This window comes from Miscanthus floridulus, chromosome 10 (assembly GCF_019320115.1).
Source record: "Miscanthus floridulus cultivar M001 chromosome 10, ASM1932011v1, whole genome shotgun sequence".
Taxonomy (NCBI): domain Eukaryota; kingdom Viridiplantae; phylum Streptophyta; class Magnoliopsida; order Poales; family Poaceae; genus Miscanthus; species Miscanthus floridulus.
The window spans coordinates 32,955,470-32,970,000 of NC_089589.1; positions in this window are offsets into that span (position 1 = coordinate 32,955,470).

Sequence of the window (14,531 nt, forward strand, 5' to 3'; positions counted from 1 at the left end):
ATTAACTAGCTGAATCACCTGCCATTCATCAACCAGGCCGGGTCAGCTTAGGAGTTTGGACACCTGCAAGTAAACATTGATCGATTCGCTGTCTATACAAGCTATATGTCGTGCTAACTTGACAAATTAATAGAGAGCATGCACAACATGCATGGCATGTGGTAGTAGTGTGCCAATGGAAGTACCTTTATACTCTACTGCTCGCTGATCTGTACATGCTCCAATGTCAAGGATCGTTCAAGGAGTTAATATTAATACCACCAGATCCAAGGTTTAGGTAGGCCCTGCCCATTTGAATTAAGAAACATATTAATACCAAAGATGAAAAGAACAGACCCCGCTGCGTACTGTACTGGGTTAATTAGAAGTCTCAGATCGAGGTCAGGAATATATGTTTGCAATTAACCTCCACTAATAAAAGCCAGCCACATCATCATGATCCATTTCTCGCCACTTTCAAGATCAATGAGGGAAACAGAGTGAGTTTTTTTAGCTGAGCATCAGTTTCTGAAAGGGCCAAATAATATAGATATGGCCGGTCAGGTTATTATCAAAAGCAAGAAAAGGCCAGGTAGATGTCTGGGTTTTAGGCATCCGACATCACAACTTGCTCGAAACCTTCTCAATTTTTTATCATAGCATCTACATGCGATAACATGATGCCCCAACAAGTTTCATGATTTTTGGACTTTGTTCGGATTTTATATGATTTAAATACACTTTTCCCGCAAGTACCTCTTCATGTTACGTCAACAAGATGCTCGACATTTCATGTGAGTTCCTGGATACGGCCTCAACATACACCAAATATAATGAATATCATTTTTTGAATCAACAAATTCCATTATTTCATGCACCTATAGTCAAAATTTGAAGTATGCAAAAAAATTCAACGAAACGAAAAAAATTAATGAAATATACCAAAAAAAAGTCAAAATTGTCCAAAATTTGAACAAGGAGTTTGAAATAATGTGAGAAGGCCTCACAAAAAAAATGGGGCAAAAAAACAAAAACAAAATTTCTTCCCCGAGTGCCTTCCCTGGCACTCGGCAAAGAGGCCCTTTGCCGAGTGCCATGACAGGGCACTCGGGGAAGCCAGCCTCTTTGCCGAGTGCCAGGGTGCGACACTCGGCAAAGCAATTTTTTTAGTTTTAACGGCGTGGGCGGGCTGGCCCGTCAAGTAACATTTTTCTTTGCCGAGTGCCGCTCTTCCCCGAGTGTTGCACTCGGGGAAGAGGGCCTTTGCCGAGTGCCGCTCTTTACCGAGTGCTAGGCACTCTGCGGCACTCGGCAAAGCCTCTCTTCCCCGAGTGCAACACTCGGGGAAGATTGACTTTGCCAAGTGCCCGATTTTTGGCACTCGGGGAAGCCTGCGACACTCGGGGAATTTTGCCTCTCCCGTAGTGATCTCAAATGATGAATTGGAGTGCACCACTGCGAAGAGCTCGTCGAGACGATCGAAACAGATATATTATTTGCTATATTTGGAGCTCGAAATAAAAAGATATTTATTTCGCAAACAAATCAACATATTTAGGTGGGACCCACGTTCACAGTACCATGTAGGCGGGCCCCACCGTAACAGCGCCATACAGCAGGCAGCCAACAGAGCCAACAGAGCAGCAGCAGGGCCAGGCAGGCCCCATGCCGTAGCTTGTGTCGGCGGGCAAGGGAGCAGGCGGCCACGCCACCCAACCGTACGTAGCCACGTGGCGTCGGTGTCTCCCCACCGTGGGCGCACACGACCGCGCGGGCGGGAGCGCCGACCGGGCTAGACAAGCATCGAAGGCGGGTTGGCCGCTGGCCTTAACCACGCGCGCGGGAGGGCGCTGCCGCTCGGCTCACTCGACTCGGGGGACCACATGGCGCACGGAGAAAGGGCGCCCGGCTAGTTTTCCTGCGCGAGCACGGGAGGAGGCGGTTGGACCGCCCAGACCGAACGGTCCAGTTGCCCAGAAGCCTGATTTCCTTCCCAGAAACGCAGACAGTGCACGGTTTTGACGGTTTGGCTCTAGTTCGGGCACCTAGGATCCGGTTCTACTTCGGTTTTCTACGCAGGTCGGTCGGGAGCTTCTTTAGCGACCAAGTTACTTCATCTACCATCCGTACAAGGTCGATTTCATCCGACGGTGGGCATAAAATGAGACGCGGATCGATGATGTGGTGATTCCTTGGTCCCAACTCCACCTCGGCCGATATAAGGATGCCCATACCCCCTCCATGAGACACACATCTACACGCCCTACGCTCTAGAGCTTCATAATTTCATACACCTTGTAGTAGTGTCCCTCTAGATGATTTGCATCTAGTTGTAAAATAGAAAATAGGGAGAGAGAAGAGGAGAGAGCTAAGGAGGAGCCAGATCTGTCGGATCTTCCTCAATTTACGTTAAGTTATTTATTAGATTCCCGTTTGCATCAAGTGCTCTAGTCTTTGCAAAACTAGAATAGTAATCAATAGATTAGGCGTGGTGCTTAGTCTTGCGATTACCTGGAATTGCACCCATCCCTACGAATAGTTGTGGTAGCCCTAGGTGGTGACAGCCCTGATGGCCGACATAGTCCACCACGTTCGGGTTGGTGTTTGCAGGACCGTAGTCTGAACTTCCTAGCCCCTTTCTCATCTCAGTCTGAGGCTAGTGTTCTGATGTCCCGAAGTAAGTAAACTTATAGTAACCTTGATTCCTAGATCAACTAGAGAAACCTTAGGAAATTCCTCTCTACCCACAAAAACATTTATCTATCTTTATTCTTGGACGATCTTGACCCTTATTTAGTACAATTTGTGTTCCTCGTGGAAATCGATACTTTGGAATACTCCCGGGTGAAAGCTACAGCGGTATCCGTGCGCTTGCAGATTATTCTGTTTGCGTTAATAAATACCAATAGCCGGCAGCAAGGCTAGTAATGCTGTCGAATCCTCTGATTCAGGTTAGGAAAAGGCAGGTGGAGGCAATGGCAATGGGAGGTAGGTCTTGAGGTCGCTAGATAGGTTGTCGACGGCCAGGGCGCATTAATGATGGGGGCAATAGGGTGAGAAAGGGGGAAGAGAAGAAAGAAGAGAATGGAGGTTAGGAAAGGATGGGGCTGCAATAGCAGGATGATAGTGGTGGATGGTGGGTGACACATCCAATGATAGATGCCAGAAGGGTAGCAAGGGCGCAGATGGAGAGAGAGAAAGAAGGTTATCTGGAGACTGAGCATTGGTACCTGCGCGAGCATGTGAGCGCCAATTAAACCAAAGTTGTAGATCTCGATGAGATATACAACTTTGTAGTTGACAACTATTTCATTAGAAATCATTTATAGTCTCAAATTTGTATCTGAGTTTTAAAATTTCAACAACCAAAATTTTCAAACAACCTTGGATGAAAAATCGACTAAAACCAAAGTTGTAGATCTCAATGGGAACAACAACTTTGTAGTTGATGAGTTTTTCATTTGAAATCATTTGAGGTCCCAAAAGTCTGACTGAAGTTTTGATGTTTTGAAATTCAAATTTGTTAAACGACCTCAGATGCGAAACAACCAAAATCAAAGTCATAGATTTTGATTAGAACAACAAATTTATAGTTTATGACTTTTTCATCTGAAGCCATTTAGAATTCTAAATATTTATTTTAAATCCTGAAAAGTAAATACTTGGGAATGGATATGCTATATAGACAAAGTGACTTAGGGGTGGAGTGGCTACAGGAGAGTGGTTATAGGAGCAAAGGACAAAGGTCTCAGGTTCGAATCCCAGCACCGTGTAACATGAAAAAATAGTATGGAGTTAGAGCTAGAGCAGCTTCCCAATACCACGAAGCTGGAGACAGTGGGGAGGGCTTCCCAGGATGGAAACAAAATTTGTTGCTATTTTTTTGGTCCGTTTTTAGGAATTTTAAAAATTCAAATCACCGTCAGCTGGTAATACGAACCGACTGTAATAAGCTATTATCATCATTGGTTGCAAACCGCCTATGATGAGAATGTCATTTTTGGGAATTTTGAACTTTAAATCACCGCCGGCCGGTAATACGAACTGACTGTGATTTGTTATTATCACCGCCGGTTACAAACCGCCTGTGATGAGAATGTCATCACTACCGACAGTTTACTGCCGAGACCGAAAAGCGTTAGTGATGGACTTTACGAACCGCTTTGTGATATGTCTGAATGTAGTAGTGATTTTTTAGAAAATGAAATAGATCTGATGGTTATAAAAAAAGAAAACGTGATGGTAAATCCATCTAAACGGCGATAGAAAATTCAAGCATTTTTCTTGTACTTAGATTTAGTCTATTTTTTTATTGTCTATATAATGGCAGAGGTGGACAATTTTTTAGAAAATAAAATAGATCTGATGGTTATAGAAGGCTGCCGTCTTTTGATTTGATGGTCGAATGTTTCTGATTAATATGAGAATTTCTAGATTTTTTTTTCTAGCACGCTGTTTGGGTCTCCAATAAGTAATAGTAAGATTAGAACGAATTTAATTAAGGATCCCATGGGGAGGGTTAATTACTTTGTCAGGATTCAGGACACACATCGACTACCGACTATGAGAGGCACTCTGTTTCCAAATAGGTTGCCAGGAGCATATATAGAAACGGCAAAAATTGACGAGCCAGATTAATTCTTCCAAAGTCGGTAACTGAACTTCCTTGGGCCCGAAGCCGCGGATATATATATCTTTCCTCCGTTTCAACTTCTTCCGACGGCCGACGTCACGGATAGAAAAAACTCGAGACACCGATCTGGACCACGGAGAAACACAGATGTCCGGCCACCGGCGTTATAGGCATAGACGATCGTCCGAGAGTTCATCATCAGGCAGCAGGTCCACCTTCCGTAGCTCCATGCGGGCCCCGACTACCGAGACAGACGACGATGTGCCCGGCGGCCACCGGCGGCTTAAACGGTCGTACGCTTCGTTGCCCGTGCGGCGTTCGCCGGCTTCGCATCACAGCTGGGTGCTCCTGAACCGAGCCGGTGCCCGGCGGGATGGTTTCTCCGGCGACCGCACGACGTCCGCGATGTCCCGCACATCCAAAGGCGAGGAGATCTCCGTTTCGTTCGAGCTCGTGGAACCGCCCGGAACTTCCGTCCTCACCTTCGATTGGCCGCAGCGGCCGTCGACTACACCGAGGAAGTCCACGGGGAACGTCATCGCCGCGCACCGCGACGTCGTGCTACTTGCGATCACGTCCTACGACGAGAACACGTACCGGCCGAGTAGTGTCATCGACTTGTTCGTTTACCAGGCGAGCCTCGACCCCTCCCGGAACCGGCGGCCGTCCTTGTTGCTGCTGCCTTCAGCAGGCGGGCCCGTGATTTATACTCACCGTTTGGGTAACGGAGAAATTGGTATAATGTCGTCCTGCACAAGCAACGACGTCGACGACTCGCCGTCGTTCGTCGTGGCTGAACTTCAGATGTGGCGGGGGAACGGCAACGACGTCCGCCTGTTCCGGTCTGGGTCCGGCCAGTGGGAGTCCTTCCAGAACTTGCACGTCCACGGCGCCAATGGCGGCCGTGACCTGCGCTGGTGGTCGACGGACGCGGTGGTGCCGTACGGACGTCGGTACATGATCTGGGCAGATTACTACCGTGGTATGGTGATCATGGACCTCTTCTCGGAGACGAACCCGCCGGCGCCGCCGAGGCTCCGGTACGTGCCCCTTCCGGTGGACATGGTTGGGGACCCCGAGAACCCCGAATGGAGCAGCCGAGGATGCCCTAAAGCTTCGCGCAGCGTGTGCGTCACGCGCCACGGCGTCAAGTTCGTCAGCGTCGACAGCCAGCACTGGAGCAACTTTGGAGTTGGGAATCAGCACGTGCTGACGTGGAGCCACAGGTTCCGAATCACCACCTGGTCGCTGCGCGAACACGACTACACGTGGAGGAAAGACGCGACGATGCACGAGCAAGAGTTCTGGGACGCCTTCGATGGCGGAGACCGAATCCGTTTCCCGCACGTCCAGCCAAGGTTCCCCGTCGTCGACGTGGACAATCCTGACGTCGTCGTCTTCCGACTAGAGGAGCAATGTGCATATCCTGACGAGCCGAAATGGATGATCGAGGTCGACATGAGGAAGAAGGTCCTGCTGGCAGTCACTGCTTACTCCAAGTCCAAGAAGGAAAGTGATGGCCTATCTCATGACGCGGAAACCATCAACTCTGCTAGAATGAAATCTGGTTTTGATCCCATCCCCAGTGAGTTGTCACGGTACCTGGATGGTGGGCGAGCCTGCAAGAAGAGGAGGCAATGACGTCTCATACATTACCCATGCATTTTTTTTGTCTCCTTTTCGAGCAAATGCTGGATTGATGAGGCGGCTTTATACCTTGTAATCACACATCAATGTGAGATATATATTACTTGTATTCTAGTACTAACATTATGAGTTTATTCATACAAGTTGCCATTTCTATTACCAGCAAACACTTACAAGTTATTAGGCCCGGATTGATACAGCTCTAGCTTGAAGAATCTCATGGAGTTGGGATGTTTGTTCATGCAATTGCTTGACAAGATTTGACATATTATCTTTTAGTATTTTTGGGTGTTTAAATAGCATTTGAATATAACAATGTTAGATTTCTTAGGACTCAATCGAGTCAAGTTCACCAGAGCGGGTATATAGAATAGGAATACATGTTCAAGATTTACAGAGAGGCAGAGAGAAGGGGTGTGAGAGGTAGCAGACCATCGAAGGCCGTAGTGGTCGAAGCACCGGCCGGGATCTCGTTGGCGGACGCCATCTGCACACCGGCAGCGATGTTCGGTGGAGAGAGAGGAGTCGGTGCAGTGGCGTCCTTGGCGGCGGCGTGTGCGTCGGGGTGGCGTTGCCGGCGTCGGTGGTGCTTCCCATCGCTGGCAGCGCCCCTTCTCAAGATCGAGTTAGGGTTAGGATGTCGGTGGGGTGACTGGCGGCGCGGTGAACCTCGTACTGCGAGCCCCGGCCCCCACCTTTCCTTTATAGCGCTGTGCGACGGGGGCCCACCAACCATGTAGGGTTGGGCGCCCCCGATCAGGGCACGAGAACAAGGCCCAAAAAGGCCGTTGGGCCTAACTGGTGGGAGATCAAACCTAACATTCTCCCCCTTGATCTCTCATCTATTCTTCGTTCTTTAATTTCATACTCAAAACTTTCAATTCATATTTTCTTGCTTCCATCCTATTTCATCACAGATTAGTGCATAGAACTGTCCCATCGTCACAGCAATTAGTGCCGTTAGACTAACAGCCACAATACACTTCTCCGTTTTGAAATGTAAGCTTTCTTTGGGCCCTTCGTATGTTCGGGAATCATAGGCTTTTCCTTAAACCCATGCCGGCTACGTGTTCTCTGAACACGTTGGGTGGTAAGCCCTTTGTGAGCGGATCCGCGAGCATTTTCTCTATACTTATATGCTCAAGATTTATTATATGATCCCGAACTTTATCTTTCACAACATAGTACTTCATGTCAATGTGTTTGGCAGCACCACTTGATCTATTGTTGTGAGCGTACTGTACCGCTGGATTGTTATCACAATACAATCTCAGTGGTTCATTTATATCATCAATCACTTTCAATCCGGGTATGAATTTCTTCAGCCAATTCACCTGCCCCGTTGCCTCATAGCATGCTACAAACTCAGCAAACATTGTCAAGGATGTAGTTACGGTTTGTTTGGAGCTTTTCCACGATATAGCCCCTCCTGCGAGAGTAAATACATATCCTGACGTGGATTTTCTTTCATCTCCCACATAATCAGAATCTGAATACCCCTCTATCTGCAGGAATCAGATCTTCTATACGTAAGCATGAGGCCTTTCGTACCCTGCAAATAACGCAGGACTTTCTTCACTAATTTCCAATGTTCAATTCCTGAATTCTTTTGATATCTGCCAAGTAACCCGGTAACAAAAGCTAAGTCAGGGCGTGTACACACTTGAGCATATTGTAAACTTCCAACAGGTGAAGCATACGGTACCGCTTTCATTCGGTCAATTTCATATTGGTTCTTGGGACACTGATGTTCCCCAAACCTATCGCCCTTGACTATAGGAGCAGGTGAAGGACTGCACGCATGCATACTAAATTTCTTCGAGACCTTTTCTATGTATGCCTTTTGCAATAATCCTAGAACCCATTTTCTCCTGTCTCGGTGAATCTCTATTCCCAAAACGAACGAGGCCTCACCGAGATCTTTCATATCAAAGTTTGAGGACAAGAATTTCTTCGTTTCCATTAGTAGATTGATATCACTACTAGCAAGCAAGATATCATCCACATACAAAATTAGGAATATGTACTTTCCATTCCTGAACTTTGCATAAACGCAATTATCCTGAACATTTTCTTCAAACCCAAAACCTTTTATCGTTCTATCAAACTTCAAATACCACTGTCTTGAAGCTTGCTTCAATCCGTAGATTGATTTCTTCAGGCGGCATCCCATATTTTCCTTTCCTTTTACGACAAAACCTTTCGGTTGTGCCATATAGACATTTTCTTCCAAATCCCCGTTTAGGAAAGCCGTCTTTACATCCATTTGATGTAACTCCAAATCATAGTGGGCTACAAGTGCCATTATAATTCTGAAGGAATCTTTACATGAGACTGGAGAAAACGTCTCATTGTAATCAATCCCTTCTCTTTGCGTGAAGCTTTTCGCCACAAGTCGCGCTTTAAATCTTTCCATATTCCCTTGGGAGTCATATTTCGTTTTGTAGACCCATTTACAGTCTACTGTTTTGGCTCCTTTAGGAATATTTTCTAAGTCCCAAACTTTATTGGTACTCATTGATTTCAATTCATCTTCCATGGCCTTAAGCCACTTTGATGAGTGGTCGCTTCTCATGGCTTCTTCAAATGAGGTGGGATCATCCCCCATCTGACTTTCTTCTGTTTCATAAACTTCATAGTCATCAGTAATAGCTGATCTTCTTATTCTTTGAGACCTTCTAGGTGCCTCCGGCACTTGTTCCACATTGGGCTGTTGTTGTTCTTCCTCATGTGCAACATTTGGTTCTATAGGTTCCTCAAGGATAGGTTCCTCAAGGACAGGTTCCTCATGTTCATTCATTATCGCCACGGGAGAACTTGCAACAGGTGTTGGCACTACAGTGTCCTGCACTGTCGGTGCAACAGCAGCAGGTAGCGTGAAGAATGGTTCTTCAACCATCGGAGTGGGTACATGTACCCGCTTCTCCTGTAGGCTGATTTCTCATGCTACCATGCTCCCCCTGATCATGTTATCCTCCAAGAACACAGCGTGTCTTGTTTCTACAATCTCCGTATGTCTGTCAGGACAATAGAAGCAATATCCTTTTGATATTTCTGGATAGCCAATAAAATGGCAGCTGACTGTCTTGGAGTCTAACTTTCCTATGTTTGGGTTAAACACTTTTGCCTCAGCTGGACAGCCCCACACACGTAAATGGTTAAGTGAGGGTTCCCTTCCTGTCCATAATTCATACGGTGTTTTAGGCACCGATTTACTTGGTACTCGATTAAGTATGTGAATGGCGGTTTTCAGTGCCTCCATCCATAAACTAATCGGTAATGTGGAGTAACTCATCATGCTTCTTACCATATCCATTAAGGTACGGTTACGTCTTTCAGCCACTCCATTCTGCCGAGGCTCCCCCGGTGTGGAGTACTGAGCAACTATGCCATTTTCCTGTAGGAACCTTGCAAATGGTCCAGGAATTTGGCCATATGGGGTATGTCGCCCATAGTACTCTCCACCTCGGTCTGATCATACTATCTTGATTTTCTTATTGTGCTAATTTTCAACTTCAGCTTTAAATATTTTGAATTTATCCAATGTTTCCGATCTTTCCTTAATTGGATAAATATTGCCATAACAAGAGTAGTTGTCTGTGAATGTTATAAACGAGTCATAACCATCCACACTTTTCACAGGAAAAGGACCACATATGTCTGTGTGGATTATTTCTAAAATTCCTGTGCTTCGTTTGGCATCTTTCTTAATTTTCTTGACATACTTTCCTTTGATACAATCAATACATTGTTCTAAATCTGAAAATTCTAAGTGCGGGAGAATTGATTCCTTAACCAATCGTTCCATTCTCCCCCTCGAAATATGGCCCAAGCGACAATGCCATAATTTCGAAGAGACATAATCAATTCTCTTCCACTTCTTAGTTACATTCGTAGATGGGGAATCATTCACATTCTCATCACATACATTGTTCGCATTCTCAGCAAGAGATAATAAATAAAGCTTGTCTTGTCGGAAGGCAAGACCAACACATTTATTATTAACCAGTATCTTACACTTGCCATGACCAAAATGGCAATCAATTCCATCATCATCAAGTTTCGAAACACTTGTCAAATTTCTACGCAAAGAGGGAACATAAAGTACTTCTTTAAGTCTAAGTACAAAACCATTATTCAATTCTAAAGAAAAAACTCCAATGGCTTCAACATTGGCTTGCACTCCATTTACAACTTTAATCGTTCTTTCTCCTCTTTGCAAGGTTCTCGTCCTACTTAACCCCTGTAAGGAATTTGCAACATGAGTAGTTGCACCTGAATCAACCCACCAAGTGGATTTATCATAACATAAATACAGGGATTCATCTACAAATGTAATAAATTCATCACCTTTCTTTAGCAGAGATTTCAGGGAGTCTGGACAATCCCTCTTGTAGTGTCCCTTCTTGAAGCAGTGCTTGCACTAATCTTTTTCAGCTCCACCATACTGCTGATTCTCAGAATCCTGGGGTTTCTTTCCCTGTGAATTGGAGGAAGAGGCCTTATCCCACTTAGGTTTCCCTTGTGGTTTAGAATTCTTGCCATTAAAGTTCTTTCTTTTGTTATCCTTCACAAAATGAGCGGATTCACCTTGTGAGGACTTTATCCTCTCCTCTTCTTGAGCACACATTGAGATGAGTCTTTCTATGCCCCATCTTTCAGGCTGCATATTGTAATTCACAATGAAGGTGTCATATTCTTTTGGCAAAGAAGCAAAAATCAAATGAATCAGGAAATCCTCCTCCTTCAAATTCATTTCTTTTAGCTTAGATGCCGTAGTGTTCATCTTCAAAATGTGCTCTCTTATGCTACCACCAGTGAATTCCTCATTCACAAGCTTCTTAATCAGTGAACTTGCTGTGGCCTTGGTAGACCCAGTAAACTGACTCTTGATTTTCTCAAGATATTCTTTGGCAGTAGCACATTCAGGGATTGAGCCCCTTATTTGTTCTTCTATGGTGGCTTTGGCCACCAACAGGCACTTGCTGTTGGAGAGAGTTCATTGCCTATGTTGAAGGTCATATTTCATTCTTATTTCAGCATGATCACGCTTTCGAGCAGCGAAATCAGCGTTAGATTCATTTTCACCTCTCACCGGGTCCTCTGGCTCAGTAGGACATGGTGAGGTGATGGCAAAATCGACCTCTCCCAATACAAGTTCCAATTCATACTTCTCCCGTCACACACGGTGATTGGTCCCATTGAGTGTCGGGATGTTGGCAATGTTCACAATGCATTTGCCTCCTGAAATCACACCAGAGTAAGTAAGAAACATTTATACATAAAATTTCATGCTTTAACTCAACGTTGGTCAAATTAAAACTTATAATTCATCCATGCAAACATTTTACATCACCGTTGGGCAGAAGTAAAATTAATGCATAATTTCTCATGGACCAAAATTATAATATTGTTATTAACAATGTTGGTCAGAAAATAACAACATCATAATCTCATCAAAATTATCAGAAATTCATTTCTCTTAAAATTAAATTATCCCGTTGGTTCAAATTTAATCAAAGAGAACAATAATTATCATGCACAGCGGAAACTTAATAATCTTTCATATTATTATTTTTCAGAAGCACTAAAAAATTCACTGTTTTCTGAGCAAAATATTGTTGGATAAAATTTGCACAGAAAAATTGTATCAAAATCATTCAAATTCATCAAAAATATGCATTAAAATTGCTCCTGGAAAATAATAACGAAATTTTTCTTTCATTTCAACCCAGCGCGGCCCAAGACGGCAAAAGCCAGCTCGGCCCAGTCCTCTGCGCGTGCGCAGGCCGCACCTAGGCCGCAACCTGGGCCTAGGCCGGCAAAGTGCCGCGCGCACTCGCGCCCGTCTGGGCCGGCGACGGCCCGAGCATCCGTGGCCGTTGGTTCTGATCGGACGGTCGCGCGCCGTCTTCAGGCGAACAAAAACGGCCTCTGGCCGCGTCCTCCCGAAACCTAGAGCCATTCGCTCGCTGCTTCTCTCTCTCTCTTCTTCGCCGCGCTCTCTCTTCTCTCTTCAGCCGCAGCAGCGAGGCGAGCGCAACCGAAGGCGGAGGAGCGGGCGATCCGTGGCATCATCGCCGGCCCCCTCGCCGACGCGCGTGCTCCCCAATGGGTGAGCACGCCGCCATCGAGCGGCCTGGCCGCGGCGCCCCTTGGCCGAGCCCAGCGAGCAGCGCCCCGAATCGGCTCTTCTTCTCCCACGCCGACGAAGGTGAGTCCGCCCCCTTTTTACCTTCTTCCCCATCCTTTCTCTCTTCTGGGATTAACCCATGGTGAGGATGGGGAAAAATTAGGGTTAGGGTTTGATTTTGCCGATTTGGTTTTCTGTACTTTCGATTTCTTTTTTTTCGTTCATCCGAATGGGAAACTAGGGTTAGGGTTAGGGTTCCGACCCTTCTTTTCTTTCTTCTTCCCCTTCTTCCCTCTTTCGGATTTGGGTCTAGGGTTTTCTCTTATCTGAAAGGATTTAGGTCTAGGGTTCTTCTTTCTATTTTCTTTTCCCGATCCGGTTTCTTCTCTAACCTAGCTCCGGTACCATTGTTAGATTTCTTAGGACTCAATCGAGTCAAGTTCACCAGAGCGGGTATATAGAATAGGAATACATGTTCAAGATTTACAGAGAGGCAGAGAGAAGGGGTGTGAGAGGTAGCAGACCATCGAAGGCCATAGTGGTCGAAGCACCGGCCGAGATCTCGTTGGCGGACACCATCTGCACGTCGGCAGCGATGTTCGGTGGAGAGAGAGGAGTCGGTGCAGTGGCGTCCTTGGCGGCGGCGTGTGCGTCGGGGTGGCATTGCCGGCGTCGGTAGTGCTTCCCGTCGCTGGCAGCGCCCCTTCTCAAGATCGGGTTAGGGTTAGGATGTCGGTGGGGTGACTGGCGGTGCGGTAAACCTCGTACTATGAGCCCCGGCCCCCACCTTTCCTTTATAGCGCTGTGCGACGGGGGCCCACCAACCATGTAGGGTTGGGCGCCCCCGATCAGGGCGCGAGAACAAGGCCCAAAAAGGTCGTTGGGCCTAACTGGTGGGAGATCAAACCTAACAAACAAAACATTATTTTCGTCTATTGCTGCCACAATGTCGAGTGTGCAGTGTAAGTACGAAGTGTCATCTATCCTGTATTATAAATTGAGTGTAGCTCAGCTAGTTAGGGCCACTTTGGTAGAGCTTCACTTCTTGATTCTTGAGCTTCACTTCTCGATTCTTCGAAGGAGTGATTCTGCTGGGGAGCAAGGTGGGAAGCAGTGGAGATGGAGAAGTGATTCTCTACCCACCAGAATCCAGTTGCATTTTAAGTGTTTGGTGGGGCTGCGCGGATGCTAAGAGTGAACCTGCAGCTGGGAGCTATGCCAAAGGGGCTCTTAGTTCCTTATGCCCACTTGAGTTCAAATCTTTGACTTCACGTTGCTACTTGTATTTTTCTGGATTTATTCTAGGATTTTAACGGTCCCGATTCTTACAATCCACAATAATATATTTAGAGTCTGTCTACTGTACACACATGTGTTTTAACATAAGCCAACACATGATTGTTGGCTGTATGTAAAACACACAGATTTCAACATAGGAAAAACCATGTGTTTTTGGACTAGTTAGCACATGGTTGTTAGATGCCTAAGAAACACACGAATTGAAACACCGAAAAAAACGTGTGTTTTAAGAGAATGCGACACACAAATTCCATCAGGCAAACAAGGCCCACAACTGTCGTTCAGCCTAATAAAGACGTGCTAGAGAGGCCCACTAACTAAGACAGAGAGGCCCAATATCAATAAAGAGTAGATCAGATAGCATCACACCAGTTTTCTCAAAGAGTGTGTTGCATAGAGAACATACCTTCTACTTGAGACAACAGCAAAGGACTACTTCTTCTGTTGTTGGACGGTCCTTTGGATCAAACGCTAATAGCTTTTCTAATAGTTTAAGTCCCAAAGGATATGCACTGGGAAACTTCTGAGAAAATGGAACAGGGTCCTTTTTTTCTCATGCTGCTCAAGTACCTTCTTGCTTTCTCATTCCGAACCTGAAAATGAATAAAAAACAAGTTCAACTTTGGAGTCACTGAGCCATGAGACGAAATAAAAATAGAGTTTCCTTGGTTATAGCACTATACCCGAGAAATTTTATCCATTGACGGTGTGCCTAGAAGATCAGTCAATCAAATCTAGCTGATGAACAACATTTTTACTAGGAAATAAAGGCTTCCCAGTCTACACCTCAGCAAATATGCATCCAATGTTCCAAATGTCAATAGCCGGTGTATACTGCAT